The following is a 17237-nucleotide window of genomic DNA, read 5'->3' as shown; positions in this document are numbered from 1 at the left end:
CTTCGACTGCTAAAAGATAATCTAGAAGGCCTCGAATATTGTTTTTGTTATTGCTGAGTTACACTTTAAGAGAAGAAGGGATTACAGGAATATAACGGATAACGACATTGGATGAGTACAAGCGATTAGTAGATTGTACAATTAAACATCTGTATATCACCTTCAGGGAATACCAGCCATCTTGTCAATCAACTCAATCAGCTTAATTCAGTGTGAGAATGCACAAGATATTTTCGGCAAACACTGGAACCACCACTGCAAAAGTGAGAATAGTATTCATTGACCGGAGAGATGTTGAAAGTTATATTTGGTCTTTATTAACTATAATTAACATAAAACAAATATTTGGATTACAAGACCATAGGTTTAATACATATATGTACAAATTCGTCTTTGGTTACAATCTGCATCAGAATATTTTAATATTTTAACAAATGTATTAAGAGCCCGTTTGTTTCTTGATATCTGCTTCTTTCACAGCATGACGCTTACGATTCTGTGCACCGGATAACTTTTTTTTTAATTTTTGATTCCATTTCTATTTTATACCCACAAGAAATTATTACACAACACGACACAGAGACGAAATAGTCCGCACTGCGCTACTGTCAGTAGTCTAGTGAGATGAGTACCATATGACTGGTTACCTAGCAACAAATGTTTTGTACGAAAATTCGTTTCTGTGCGTGTTCACCGTTTCACTTTAGACAGACTGCAGTAGACAGCATTCTGCAGGCAAGCAATTAGCCTGCTCTCGCTGAAAAATTGTAAACAGCCGGCTGATGAAAGAGGCGGCAATATACAATTTTTTTAAATTTTTATTCGGTGTATCCGGCTTTATTTATTTTAATATTGATCATTCTAATAATTTTTTGTTTTTTTGATAAAAATTTTCTTTCTTGAAAATAAACTTATGAACCGTGCCCTGACGGCGGTGCTCGTATGCACCGCATGCCCTGCCCACAACAACTATTGAGATATGGTAGTATAATTCTTCTCTGATCTCCTGATTGGTTTCATTTTAGTTCCTGATGTGTTATTTATTTTCCCTCAAACATTGGTTTTCACCTGTTAATCATTGTTCTTCTTTCTATTCAATAACCCAAGTCTCAGCACTGAGAAAGGATTAAAAACAATTTTAATACTTCCAATATTTTGTCTCTGTCAGAGAGACATCATCAGGGATTACAAAAAAAAACTTGTGTAACAACACACACAAATATAATACAATAGTGAGTGAAACTAAAGTCCTATCTAAGCAGTGAACCCTCTATGGGCATTTGCAGGTGGCCTAGGTTGTAAATAGGGATCTCTGATAATTAAAGTTTCCCAAATTTTATTTTGGGAAGTTTAATGCAACCGTATTTGTTTAAATTCGGTTGATTCCTGAGTGCAGATACAGATTCAAAGAATAGTCTTTCTTTTTTGAATTTACTATGGTGGAGCATGGTGGTTTTTTTGCAGGAGATCCTGTGGGAAGTATCCAAAACATGGTCTGCAAGGCCAGATTGACCATAATCGTGATTGCAGATATATGGCTTGTGTTATTCTAACCGGATTGTTGCTGATTTGTCCGAAGTAAGCCAGTTTACAGGCACAAGGTACTCTATACACTCCAGGCACTGAGAGAGGAGGGAGCTGGTTTTTGGTGGAACGCATAAGGGTAGCAAGTTTACGGTGGGGCTTAAAAGCTGTATGGAAGTTGTACTTTTTTAATGATCTGCATATTTTTTCTGATGTACCACAGATGTAAGGTATGGTGATGGCATTTCTGAAGTCCTTCTGAAGAGATGGTTGGGGAATGGGGAAGGAGTTGATTATTTTTTTTAATTCTGTAGTCACTGTAACCATTGGAAAGGAAGGTGTTGTGTATGTGTTTGAGTTCAGTTGAAAGGGCAGTTTCACTGGAACAAAGATTGTGGGCTCTATTGGTAAGAGTTTTATTAATGCCATATTGCTGAGAGGGGTGGCGGTGGGAGAGTTTGTGAATTTCACCTGCCTGTATGAGTAGTTTTCTATATACAGAGAAAGAAAGGTTACCATTAGGAAGGTGTGTTGCTAAGGTGTCTAAGAAGGGTAAACAATTGTTATTTTCCTTTTCCATCGTAAACTGGATTCTTGGATGTAGACTATTGAGCTCACTGACGAAGGAATCTATGTCTGGGCCATGAGGCCAAATAGAGAACACATCATCTACATATCTTAGCCAGATAGAATGTTTTAGAGAAGAAGAGTCTATGGCTTGTTTTTCAAAATTTTCCATGTAAAAATTGGCAAAAGGGGGGAACCCATGGGTTCCCTCTATCTGTTTGTAGATTTTGTTCTTCCAAGAAAAATAACCAGAGAAGATGGCAAAGGAAAAGAACTCTAAGGTATCAGAAGGAAAAACGTTTTTTAAGTGTTAAGGTATCAATTGTCCATGTAAACCATTCCATGTCCTGAGCAGAAATCTGTTGGATTTCTGCTCAGGACATGGACTGGTTATTACTAACACCATGTTCCAACATAAAAATGTGCACAAATTCACATGGAGAGAAGAGGCAAGGATTAAGAAATTGTCCATGTGAACCATTCCATGTCCTGAGCAGAAATCTGTTGGATTTCTGCTCAGGACATGGACTGGTTATTACTAACACCATGTTCCAACATAAAAATGTGCACAAATTCACATGGAGAGAAGAGGCAAGGATTAAGAAAAGTCTCATTGACTATGTTATTGTTGATAATGATGTTTTCTCCCTGGTGCAGGACACTAGAGTGTACAGAGGAATTGAAATTGGAAGTGATCACTATTTAGTCTTGAGCAAGATAAAATTGAATTTCATATTGAAAAGAATAACATGTAAGAAAGTTTTAAAGCGAATAAAAGTTGAGTAACTCTCAGATGTGAACTGTAGACTAAAATACAGAAATATTATTGAAAAGAAAATGAAAGAGTTTGAGAACAGGAATCAAACCTTGGAGATTCAGTGGCAAACTCTGAAGGAAACATTGATTGATTCTGCCAGAGAGGCATGTGGTGAGGTTGTCTGCAAGGATAAAAAAATCAGAACTCCTTGGTGGACACAGGAAGTTAAAGAGGCAGTGAAGGAAAAGAAGAAAGCATATCAAAAGTTCCTGTCAAATAAGTCAGCTTGTTCTCTTAGAGAATACAGAGACAAATGTAAGAATGCTAAACACTGTGTAAAACTAGCTAAACAAAAGTCATGGGAAGACTTTGGCAAGAATATAGAAAATAAATATCAAGAAGGTGGCAAAATATTCTGGAGGTTGTTGAAGAAGCTTAGGAATGGAGGAAAGAGTGCTGTAAAAGAAGTTAGAGATGATAAAGGTGACATGAAAACGGGAGAAAAAGATATCCTTGAAGTATGGAGTAATTACTTTGAAAAACTGCTAAATGAAACAAGCAGTGATGACAGTGCAGTGGTAAAAAACACTGAGCAGGCATACAGTCAGGAATACATATCCATACTTGAAGTAGAAAAAGCCATCAAAGGCTTGAAATGTGGAAAGGCAGCAGGAGTAGATGATATTCGACCAGAAATTCTGAAGTATGGTGGTATAAGAGTCTTACAGTGGCTACACTGCATAGTTCAGAAAGCCTGGACAGAGGGACAAATTCCCAATGATTCGAGTAGAGCTCTCATAGTACCCATATATAAAAAGGGAAATAAAACTGAATGCGAGAATTACAAAGGTATTTCCCTACTGAGTGTTCCTGGCAAGATCTATGCAAGTATACTTGAGAAACGGTTGAGAAGAATTGTGGAAGAAAAACTTGGTGAAGAACATGCTGGATTCAGGCTAAATAGAGGCTGTCAGGATCAGATCTTCACTTTACGACAGATAGTCGAGAAAGCATGGGAATATAACAGAGATCTGTATTTGAGTTTTGTCGATTTGAAAAAGGCATATGACAAGGTGCCAAGAGAGAAGCTATTGAATATGTTACAGTTAAATGCTGTCAATGGGGCATTATATCAAGCAATACGTAGTCTTTATTTGAGTTGTAAGTCAGCAGTTAGAATTGATGGAAGTACAGGAAGATGGTTTAATGTTAATTCTGGTGTGAGACAAGGATGTACATTATCCCCTCAGTTATTCATTATCTATATGGATCACATTATGAAGGAAAGTGGTATTAAACATGATATCAAAATTGGAGATGTTAATCTCAGCTCTTTGCTTTATGCGGATGATGTTATACTTCTAAATAAATACGTTACAAGTCTGCAAGATTCTCTGACTAAATTAAATAGCTGTTGTAATAGATATGGTATGAAGGTTAGCAATAAAAAGACAAAGACAATGAAAATAGGCAGAATCATTGAAAATGTCAACTGTGTTGTGAATGGAGAACCTGTGGAACAAGTGAAACATTTCAGCTACTTAGGCACGATTTTTACCGAAGATGGTAAATTAAAGATAGAAATAGACAACAGAATCAGCAAAGCTGTATGGTAGGAAGTCAATTGAATAAATTCATATGGAATAAGAGAGAAATTAGTCAGAACTCTAAATTAGCTGTATACAAGACAGTGTTTAAACCAGATTAAAAATGAGGATATTAGGAAAGAACTTGACACTGTCAGCATCCAGGAATGCGTTAGCAGAGCTAATCTCAGGTGGTATGGTCACTTAAATAGAATGGGAGAGGAAAGATTAGCAAAACAAGTGTTCTCTGCTGGGTTGGCAGGAAAGCGACCCAGAGGAAGATATTGGTGGATTGATACGGTACAAAGTGCCTTAGACGATAGAAATATAAGATCTGATAATGTTGAAGCCTTGACAAGTAACAGACTGATTTGGAGGAAAATTGTAGATAGAAAGTTAGTAATGATGTAATTTTTTTCATGTATTATTATCATATCCTGTACACCCCATGAGGGTACATGGCAGAAATTTGATGATGATGATGATGAGGTGTCAATTAGGGGAATATTGGTAACCAATGAGATGATGTCAAAGCTGACCAATATGTCTGCATTATTTAAAGTAAGATTTTCAATTAAGTTTTTAAAATGGGTAGAATTTTTTACGAGATGTGGTAAGACCAGTGAGGGGGTCAAAGAGTTAGCTAACTGCTTTGACAATTTGTAGCAAGGGGCATTGGTGGTATCTACTATAGGTCTTAGGGGAGAATTAGGTTTGTGTTTTTTTCACAAACTCCTCCTTCGTTCCTCAGTCACCTCAATAGTCTACATCCAAGAATCCAGTTTATGATCGAAAAGGAAAATAACAATTGTTTACTCTTCTTAGACACCTTAGTAACATGCCTTCCTAATGGTAACCTTTCTTTCACTGTATATAGAAAATCTACTCATACAGGCAGATACATTCACAAACTCTCCCACCACCATCCCTCTCAGCAATATGGCGTTATTAAACTCTTATCAATAGAGCCCACAATCTTTGTTCCAGTAAAACTGCCTTTCAACTGAACTCAAACACATACACAACACCTTCCTTTCCAATAGCTACAGTGACTACAGAATTAAAAAAATAATCAAGTCCTTCCCCATTCCCCAACCATTTCTTCAGAAGGACTGCAGAAATGCCATCACCATACCTTACATCTGTGGTACATCAGAAAAAATATGCAGATCATTAAAAAAGTACAACCTCCATACAGATTTTAAGCACCACCATAAACTTGCTACCCTTATCCGTTCCACCAAAGACCAGCTCCCTCCTCTCTCAGTGCCTGGAGTGTATAGAGTACCTTGTGCCTGTAAACTGGCTTACTTCAGACAGGCAGGCAGATCAGCAACAATCCAGTTAGAAGAACACAAGTCATATATTTGCAATCACGATTATGGTCAATCTGGCCTTGCAGACCATGTTTTGGATACCACCAACAGGATCTCCTGCAAAAAAACCACCATGCTCCACCATAGTAAATTCAAAAAAGAAAGACTATTCTTTGAATCTGTATCTGCACTCAGGAATCAACCGAATTTAAACAAATACGGTTGCATTAAACTTCCCAAAATTTGGGAAGTTAAACGGTTTTTTTATAATCCCTGATGATGTCTCTGTGAACGAGACGAAATATTGGAAGTATTAAAATTGTTTTTAATCCTTTCTCAGTGCTGATAATATTCCATTAAACCTCGAACATGAATTCTTCACAGCAATTAAGCCTCAATAACGGATACTAATTTTGTATTATGATGGATACCTGCATTCTAACATATATCTGCTTTATTTATTTATTTATTTTTATTATCATTATTATACAGCACCTCCATGGAGTTCATAGACTTATCACAGGAGGTCCATGTCAAAATCATTAATCAACAATTATCAATATTTGTACAATAGCTGTCATATTTTGCCTTGAAATCATTCACTGACAAAGCACACAATTGACTGGCAATCCATCCACACATTCACCACTCTCCAAGCAAAAAATCTAGTCCGCACTCCCTTACTAACCACACTCTTACTCAGTTTCCATGGATGACCTCTAGTTTTCCTCACATTATTCATGCACTGAAATATTTTGTCCACATCAATCCTACAAACAGGGCTGGCTGAGATGTCAGTTTTTTGGGCCTCAGACTGAGGACCTGCACTTTGAAATTTCTAAGAAAATTTGATAATAGAATTTTTTATGTTTCAGAGATATGGGAAAGATTTTAGTATATATGTATTTAATGTTTGTAAATGATGTTTAATAAAATTATATGATTTTTTGATAAAAAAATTATTTTTTGCAAATATTTTGGGACCCCACTAATAACTTTTCCTGAGGTCCTACAAAACCTCCAGCTGGTCCTGCCTATAAACCCCTCAACTTATATGTTTCTATTATATCTCCCCTTATCCACCGATCATCAGATTCTGTAACCCACAGATCTTCAATTTCTCCTCATATGAAACATCACATAGTCCTGCCACCATCTTAGTAACCTGCCTCTGAATCTGATCGACATCTCCAAAAAACCCAGACAACCAGATCTGTGTGCAATAATCCAATGAGGACTTATCAAAGCATTATAAAGTGGAATAACCTTTTACTTTTATTTCTGCATATCAAAGTGTTCTTCAATAACCAGTTCTATGAACTGTTTTAGCCCTTTTGCAAAATGCCTTCTGAATTCCAAACCCATCTCCACCAACACCCCCAAATCCCTGGTTTCATCAAGTTCCTGGAGTACAGTCCAATCAATATGGTACAGAGCTGGTAATCTTTTTACTCCAACATGCATAACTTTACACTTTGCCACATTAAATTGGCATCCATTCTTCTTTGCCCATACTGCAGCCTATTTAAATCTTGTAAAATATCAACATCATCTTTACTGACTATTGCTCTACTTAATTTTGCATTATCTACAAACAACTGAATATTTCGCCTCATATCTGCTTCTCTACATATAGATATAATTTTATATTTTTAACTGTTTGTAGTTTTCTACTCTGAGTAGAAAGCATTACTTTTATCGTTTTCTTTTGATGCCACAGGTCATTTATTTCAGTAGTAATTCCTCGTTTATAGTAAGCTAATTATTATTAGATCTCTTGCTTTCTGTGATGTTTTTTTCATTACCATTAGTTTTGAGGCCAGTGGTTTTGAGGCAGTATGGTGTGAGATAGAGGTGAATAGAATCAAATACTTGGTGGGATGTTGTTATAGACCTGGTAATGTGGATGATGGTGATATTAAAATGTATAGTCAAATAAGCCAAGCAAATAAGAAAAGGGGTGATTTTAATTATGGCAATATAGACTGGAATGAAGAGATAGCAACTGGAAGTAAAGAAAATGAGTTTCTTGAGTTTTTGAGGGATAACTACCTCAGACAGTACGTAACAGTCTGAGGTACACAAGGATTAAGGGTCTTGGATTTGGTCATCTCATCAGAGGATGTAATTATAAATGAGGTGTCAAATCATCCACCAATTGATGAAAGTGACTATGAGGTGATTACCTGGGTTGTTGCCAGCTGTGCAAGGTATATGTGGAAAAAAGACCCCTGTGAAAAAAGGGTACATGTGGAACTACAAGGGGGGGTGATTATGAAGAGCTCAGGAGACAGCTTGCGGGTGTTGCATGGAATGAGGAGTTAGCTGGAAAAGAGATCAATGCAGCTTCGGGGATTTTCAAAAACTATTTAGTAGATGCAATGTCTAAATGTATTCCAAGGGTGAGAAGATTAAATAAGGTAGGTGTGAGATGGATGAATAAAGAGATTAAGCATACGATACAGAGAAAAAGGGCATTGTGGAGGCAGCATAAGAGAAGTGGAAGTAACCAATTTCATGAGGTCTACAAAGACCAGGCAAGGAGGGTGACTTGGCTGGTGAGAGTAGCTAAAGAGAGGTATGAACAGCAGTTAGCTAATGAAACCAAAAAGAATCCTAGGGAGTTCTTTCAATATGTAGCCAGCAAACGAATGATTATGGAAGGATGACATTGATGGGAGAAAATGGTATAAAGACAGCTGTTGCAGAATGTGTGGTGGAGATACTTAATGAGCAGTTCATAAAGATCTTTCAATCTTGTGAATGTGACTTCATGGAGAGATTGAGAGCAGTTGATGATGGGGAAGAGAGACTGACTGTAAGTGAGCAAGAGGTGTTTGGGGAGTTGAGTAAACTAGATGTAAATAAGGCTGTGGAACTTGATAATATATCACCGCGTATTCTGAAGGAATGTGCCAGAGAGTTGACACTTGCCTTGACATATTTTTTTAATACGAGTCTTGCAACTTGGTCAAGTTCCTAAAGAGTGGAAGGAGGGCAAGATTGTGCCACTTCATAAAGGAGGTGATCGAACTCAAGCATCAAACTATAGGCCTATCTCTGTGTCAGGTGTTGTGGTTAAGTTGTTGGAGAAGCTTGTGAGAACTAGGATACAGAGTTGGGTTGACAACAATGGTATAATCTTTGACAGCATGGATTTGCTAAACGGAGGTCATGTTTTAGTAATCTACTTACTTATTACAATAAAGTGACTGCTTCCTTGGACAGAGGAGAAGGATACACAGTAATATACTTGGATTTCGCAAAGGCTTTTGATAGAGTACCTCATGATAAGTTGACAGTCAAACTAGAGCAGATGGGGTTGGGTATTAGATTAGTGCATTGGATTGGAGACTGGCTATCTGATAGGTATCAACAAGTTGTGTATGGGGGTGCGATATCCAGGAAAAGGAAAGTCACTAGTGAAGGGCCTCAGGGGTCTGTTTTAGGGCCATTACTGTTTAACTTGTATATTAATGATATTGGCAAAGATTTGGATGGAGATATTCAGTTGTTTGCAGATGATTGCAAAGTTGGGACAAACGATGAAGTGTAGTGAAGATGTTGTGGCCTTACAGGAAGACTTGAATAGATTGAGTGATTGGGCAAGCAAATGGGGATGTGAGTTCAATGTTGCAAAATGTAAGGTTTTAAAATTTGGAAAACAAAGATGGGATGCAGAATTTATGCTTGGTGAGAATATATTGTTGGAGGTAGAGGAAATAAGAGATCTGGGGGTGATAGTGGATAAGGATCTAAAATTTAGGGGTCACATCACCAAAATTGTGAAGACAACACAAAGGCTTCTGGGAATGATGCGGAGGACACTGACTTGTAGAAGTAGGGAGATTCTTGTTCCGTTGTATAAGGCTTTGATTAGGCCACACATAGACTATTGTGCCCAGATTTGGTCACCGGGTTTTCAGAAGGATGAAGAGATGTTGGAAAGGGTCCAAAATGCAACTGACTAAGGTAGTTTCTGCTCTGGAATGTCGAGTATGAGGAAACATTGAGAAGATGTAATTTGCAGAGTCTGGTGGACAGGAGGAAGAGGGGAGATGTGATAGAGTCCTACAAGTTGGTAAGGGTTATAGGATCAATGGTGGAGAAGTTCTACAGAGAATAGTGGGAGATCAGGGGAGAACCAGAGGTCATCCCTGGAAACTGTATAAAGAGGGTGTGAGTAGGGGAGTGAGAGGCAGGTTTTTTTCGTGCAGAGTTGTGAATGATTGGAATGCCTTGCCTGAGAGTGTGGTGTCTGCAAGGAGTTTGAGTGTGTTTAAGACATGGTATGATGAGATGTGTGTGTGTGATAAAAGGACCTCCCAGATGAGTCTTTGACTCCATGAGGTCTTGGGAAATAATAATAATAATAATAATAATAATAATAATAATTAGAATTCCATTGTTATCCCAAAATGTAGTGCATGCTCCTTAATAGTCTACAACTATCATAAAAAATACAACAGAAAGAAACACACACACACACACATACCAAAATTTAATTAGGCAAATAATAATAATAATAATAATAATTATTATTATTATTATTATTACGTGACACCTCCAGGGAGTCCAAAAACTCATCGTGGGAGGGCACACTGCTCTACTTTGCTAAATACATCTCATCCTCTCTATTCAATAATGAATGTGAAATCCCTTTTCCTGCTATCTCTCCCTCTCTCTCTATATATATATATATATATATATATATACAGATAGATAGATAGATATAGATCTCTCTCTCTCTCTCTCTATATATATATAGTGAGAGAGAGAGATCGATATCTATCTATCTATCTATATATATATATATATACAGAGAGAGAGAGAGAGATCTATATATATATATATATATATATATATATATCACTCTCGCTATATATATATATACATATATCATTGAATTTTAATAATTTATTTATTAAAAAAAATAAAAGTAAACATGAGCTGCAAAATCTTTTGAAAATGCCAAAATCACGTAAATAGCTGATCATTGCTCTGCGCAAACGCTGCTACACATATTGAACTCTGTTTATTGATTTGGCAAAAGTTTGTCTTTTAGTGCTGCTAATGTAACATATTGGTGATTGAAGTACTTATTCCTCTTTTCCGCCTTACCCAATCCCACAAAGACTGTTATTGCACATCCGCGTGATGGGGGGAGGGGAGGGAAGGATGTCCTTTTTGCTTCATTTGTAATGTTTGTAAAGCTGGATAACACTTGACGATGAAAGAAACTTTTCAGGGCGTGTTTAGTAACTTGGTCATAAGAACGGATTATCAATTTAGTAAAGATATTACTGCACATTAATATATTAAAAGTTCTATTACTACACATTAACTTTACATTACAAACTATATCACTACAGATTAACTTTGTATTAAATATTTAACTTTTTTCCCCACGAAATACAAAAAAAAAAATGTATTTACATTTAAGCATAATTTTTTTGTAACACAAGAATTACTGAGATTTTAAAATAATTACTATCTGTTTGATCCAGTTAGCCAACTCATGCATAACGATCAACCTGCCTCAGTTAGTGACGGTATCTTTTGCAGTAGTTAGGCGAGGAGCGAGTGGGACGAAAGTATTAAAAACTGTTGCATGTTGTGGCGTCATCTAGTTAATTATTAATAACAAGTCTCTGTAGTCGTTTTCGTTATTGTGTTGGATGACAATATCTGTATATATTTATATATGAAAAAGTTGCTTTACGATTAATAATATTTGAAATTACAATTGGAAACGGCTGTGAACACTTTTAGCTGCGTAATCTGTATTCTATACAAACGTCAAGAAAACGTGCTAGGTTGTGGCAGGTACCTGTTGATTCAACGAAGTAACTACTGGAAATTCCAGAAGCCTGATTTACAAAGAACTGAGACAAAGGTAGGACCTATGAGAACAATTCACAACAGATTTTAAATGGCACGTGATTAGAGCCGTAAAATGTATTTCGTTATTTTTACTGCAAAAAGAAGTTTATATAATATTTATAACTTATGAAGAAACATTATTTTTCAAGTTTTGTCAAATTTTTTTAAAATATATTTTATGCATAACAAATTTTGGGAAAATTAAAATTGTTGCAATAGAACATTTTTTTTTTTAGTGTATTTTTTGCGGGGGGGGGAATTCAGGATTAGGTATAAAGTTATTCAGTTCATTAAAGTTATTCTTTTATACCAGTATGAAAAAGATAACTTCAGTGAACACAGTGGGAGTGGTACTTCCTTACTCTCCAAGAATTTGGAAACCTGTGATCCCTATTATTTGGAGTCTTCATTACACTGAAAAAGACAAGAAAAAAAAATTCAGGATGTGTGGCTTCCTGTAGTTCAATATGAAGTATTAATATGAACTCTTATATACAATACTGGAGGACACATAAGCGGATTTAGCAGTATCAGGTTGATTCCAGTGCTATCGATTTGGGAATAGGGTAACTTCATATTGAAATCAGTATGGTGGTGCGATGATTAAATGAGATTGTAGTATGTCTGAGTTCACTTTTGATTGATATGGTCATTTGCCTTAACACTGGCAAAGTCCCACAGGAGTGGAAAGAGGATAAGACAGTTCCATTGTACAAGGGGGTCATGCCAAAATGGAGCAAATTGTAGATTGATTACCATTACTTGGATAGTTTAATGTCTTTGAGAAGTAGACTCATACCCAAATTCAGGAATGACTAGTTAATGATTAAGATTCTCTTGAGTTCTAGCAGTTTTGTCAAATGTTGTTTTGTAATCAGGTAGCATATTATAATGTGCATTATGTATATATCCTACATACGTACTAATGTACCATAGGATCTTCAACCATTCCGTTCCGTATTTCCCTTCAGCTTTGTGGGGTTAGTGATACGCCACCATACCAGGGAGATGATTATGAAGTAAGATTTCCCATTGTCTTCCTTGCTGCAAGTATTTATGACTGTAGCGGTGTTTTAAAACAGTAAGGTTTTAAAATTGTGGAAGGGTCTAAAGGTCTCGACACTTTCCAACATCTCTTTTTGAAAACCAGGTGACCAAATCTGTGCACAGTAGTTCATGTGTGGCCTAATCAGAGCCATATACAATGGAACAAGAATCTCCTTATTTCTACAAGTCAGTGTCTTCCACATCACTCCAAGAAATCATTGTGTTGTCCTCACAATTTTGGCAATGCATCCCCTAAATTTCAGATCCTTATCCACTATCACCCCAAGATCACTTATTTCCTCCACCTCCAACAATATATCCCCACCAAGCATAAATTCTGCATCCCATCTTTGTTTTCCAAAATTATAAAACCTTACAGTTTGCAACATTGAACTTGTATCCCCATGCCTATTCACTCAATCTATTCGTCTTCTTGTAAGGCCACAACATCTTCTCTACTCTACATAGTTCGTCCAAACTTTGCATCATCTGTAAACAACTGAATATCCCCATCCAAATCTTTGCCAATATCATAACATACAGGTTAAACAGCAATAGTCCTAAAACAGATCCCTGAAGCTCACCACTAGTGACTTTCCTCTTCCATGATATGCCCCCCCCCCCCACACACAACTTGCCGATACCTATCAGATAGCCAGTCTCTGATCCAATGCACTAATCTGATATCAACCTCATTTGCTCTAGTTTGACTATCAACTTATCATGTGGTAATCTCTCAAAAGCATTTGCAAAATCTAAGTATACTACTCTGTAACCCTCTCCTCTATCCAAGGAAGGAGACTACTTACTTATTACACCTTATTGTAATAAGTAAGTAGATTACTAAAACATGACCTCCCTTTAGCAAATCCATGTGTCCATCAAAGATAAAACTATTGTTGCCAACCCAATTTCTGGATCCTAGTTCTCATCAGCTTCTCCAACAACTTAACCACAACACCTGACACACACACAGATAGGCCTATAATTTGATTCTTGAGTTCGATTACCTCCCTTATGAAGCGATACAATCTTGCCCTCCTTCCACTCCTTTGGAACTTGACCTAGTGCAAGACTCGTATTAAAAAAATATGTCAAGGTAGATGCCAACTCTCTGGCACATTCCTTTAGAATACATGGTAATATATTAACATTAAGTTTGCTAACTTACAGTCAGTCTCTCCTCCCCATCATGAACTGCTCTCAAACTCTCCATGATGTCACATTCACTAGAATGAAAGACCTTTATGAACTGCTCATTCAGTATCTCGACTATATCTTCTGCAACAGTTGTTCTTATATCATTTTCTCCAATCAATTGTCATCTTTCCATAATCATTCTTTTTTTTTTTTTTTTTTGCTAGCTACATATCGAAAGAACTCCCTAGGATTGTTTTTGGCTTCATTAGCTAACTGCTGCTGATAATTCACTTTTGCTACCCTTACCAACCAAGTCACCCTCCTTGCCTGGTCTTTGCAATCCTCATAGAATTGGTTATTACCACTTCTCTTATGCTGCCTCCATATGCCTTTTTCCTCTGTATCGCATGCTTAATCTCTTCATTCATCCATTTCATACCTACCTTATTTATCCTTCTGACCCTTGGAATACATTTAAACATTGCTTCTACTTGACAGTTCTTGAATATCACCTGTGCCACATTAATCTCTTTTCCAGCTAACCCCTCATTCCATGCTACACCTGCATGCTATCTCCTGAGCTCATCATAACCACCAGCCTTGTAGTTCCACATATACCCTTTTCTCACAGAGGTCCTCACACTGCTGACAACCACTCAGGTAATCACTTCATGGTTACTCTCACCAAATGGAGGATGATTTGACACCTCATTTATAATTACATCCTCTGATGAGATGATCAAGTCCAAGACTCCTCAATCCTTGCATGCCCTCCGTTGCATACTGTCTGAGGGAGTTGTCCCTCAAAAACTCAAGAAACTCATTTTCTTTACTTCCAGTTGCTATCTCATCATTTCAGTCTATATTGCCATAATTAAAATCACCCATAATGATCACCCTTTTCTTATTTGCATATCTAATTTGATTATACATTTCACTGCCATCCACATTACCAGGTCTGTAACAACATCTAAGTATTTCATTCTGTTCACCTCTATCTCACACTACTGTCTCAAAACCACTGGCACTATTTCCCGCTTGCATCTCTACTTTGTATGGATGTAACTCTGTGTCATCAATAGCACCCCCCCCCTTTTTTTTTTTACCCTTTCTATCCTCGCGAAACACAATCATACCCTTCAATCTCTATTTCTGTCAGGATGTCATCCTCATCCAACCATGTCTCACTTATTCCAACAATTTTTGGGTGAACAGACTCAATGCAACCATTTCATTTCCCTCATTTCTTTATATTATTAATGATATTAATGATTATAAATAAATTTACTTCATCTAGAGTCAAGATTAGGAATAATGATGATAGTATGAATAACACATACAAATAGGTGTGAAGTAATTAATTTATGGAACAAAATACAAAATGTAGATATTTGACTATTTAGAAATGCACAACTATAGGATGCTTTCATTCTGGGAATATATACCGGGGGGAGGAAAAAGCATGCAAGAGGGAAAGATAATTTATAGAGTTACTGAGGGATAAATCCCTTAACACACAGTAGAAGGGACATGTTGGAAAAGAATACCATCAAATTTCTAACATTTATCCTCGGGGGGGGGGTATGAGATATTATGATAGTACAACATGAAAAAGTTGCATTGTTATTAACTTCCTATTGACAGTTTTCCTCCAAATTAATCCATCCGTCAAGACCTCAGTATTATCATATCTTGTATTTCTCTTTTCTAAGGTACTCTTTCAATATGTCAATCTGTCTAGATTTTGGTCTTCTATGGATGTTTTTCATACCATCCTGACAAAGAATGGTTGTTTCACTAACCTTTTGCTCCCGTTCTGTTGAAATGATCATACCACCTGAGATTAGCTCTGCTAACACATTCCTGAATGCCAAGAGTGTCACATTCTTTCTTAATATCCTCATTTTGAATACGATACTGCCATTAATATCATCTGTTCACCTCCCTAATTTTTCTCGGAACTCTCATATCTTTGATCAAGGTTAAATGTTTTATTTCTAATCTGGCTCTCAAAAATTCAATTAAATATGTCTTGTATACAGCAAGTTCAGTGAGTGACTAATTTCTCTCTTATTATTATTATTATTTTGGTAACCTCCATGGAGTCAGTGGACTTATTGTGAGAGGTCTACTCAACCAGCAACAGTATGTCAATCATAATGAACTTTAAAGTTATTTACACTCCCTGCATTCACAATGCACTCCAGCAATGCATTCCATTCACCAACCATTCTCCAAATAAAAAATCTACTCGTTGCTCCCTTCTTAACCACATCTTTATGCATCTTGCAGGGATGACTTTCTCATTCTTCCATCTTAACATTCACTCTTTTTATAATTCCTTCTGTATTAATCTGGTGGAATCCCTTAACTAACTTGCAGGTCTCTATCATATCTCCCCTTTTCCTCCTATCCACCAAACTTTGTTATCCACATTCCCTCAAATGCACTTCATAACTAATACTCTAGAGTCCTGATATCACTTTAGTCATTTGTCTTTGGACCCTCTAGTGTTTCCACATCACATCGAAAACCATGTGTAGTCTTTGCAGCACTTGCAATGTGCCCTCGGAACTTTAGTCCACTGTCTACCATCACCCCAAGATCCCAAATCTCGTCCACTTCCTGAAGTACAGCTCCACTCCACCAATACAGTATGTAATAGATATGACTATAGTATGTAGTCTTATATCTGTATATCCCAAAGTGTACACTTTGCATTTATTAACATTAAAACTGCAATTCCCACTCATCTATCCAAGTATGTAGAGAATTAACATGAGTATTACTCCTGATAATTCTACATAACTCTGCATGATCAATGAAGATTTGAAGGTCCCTAGCCAATCCACATGAAATATCATTAACAAATAAGTTAAACAGTAGGGGCTCAAGAACAGAATCTTGAGGCATGCCACAGGTCACCTTTTTCTGAGACACTGCTCCATCATACAAAACTTGCCGGTATCTTTCAGAAAGCCAATCTAAAATGGACTTTTGCTAGGATTTTTCATAAGACAAACCACACCTGAAACAGACCATCTCAGTGCTGTTAGCAGAAAGTGTGGTTGAAAACTTGACATTTCTTGTGGAGGAACAAGAAATTATTCCATATAAATTTATTTGGTTAACTTCCTACTATACCATCATTGCCAATTCTGCTGTCTATTTCCATATTTAATTTGTCATCTTCACACTTCTGTAGGTTCTCTATTCAGTATGCAGTTGATGTTGTCAATGTTTCTGTCTATTTTCATTGTTGATTTTTCATACCAAATTTATCACAGCAGTTATTCAATTTAGTCAGGGAATTCTGTAGATTTGTACTGGATTTATTTAGAAGTATAACATCGTCTTCTTCTTTTCCAGTATTAGTCTTAGTGGCTTGTTATGGTCTCTTCCAATCTTTTCAAAGGC

The 17237-nt window shown here is 36.7% G+C and overlaps 1 protein-coding gene across 1 annotated transcript in view; it reads left to right on the top strand.

Moving 5' to 3' along the window:
* Window positions 1-11343: 11343 nt before the first annotated feature.
* LOC150095217 (neurocalcin-delta) overlaps window positions 11344-17237 on the top strand; it is a 75007-nt gene continuing 69113 nt past the window's right edge. The window contains exon 1 of the mRNA XM_090410457.1: window positions 11344-11646. The gene's annotated coding sequence lies outside the window, so the exon portion shown is untranslated. The remainder of the gene's footprint in view (window positions 11647-17237) is intronic.

The sequence above is a fragment of the Typopeltis vanoorti genome, chromosome 20, assembly GCF_054136105.1.
Source record: "Typopeltis vanoorti isolate ZY-2024b chromosome 20, IOZ_Tvanoo_1.0, whole genome shotgun sequence".
Lineage (NCBI taxonomy): Eukaryota > Metazoa > Arthropoda > Arachnida > Uropygi > Thelyphonidae > Typopeltis > Typopeltis vanoorti.
The sequence above is the reverse complement of the archived record's forward strand: the minus strand, read 5'-3'. Positions and strand labels throughout refer to the sequence as shown.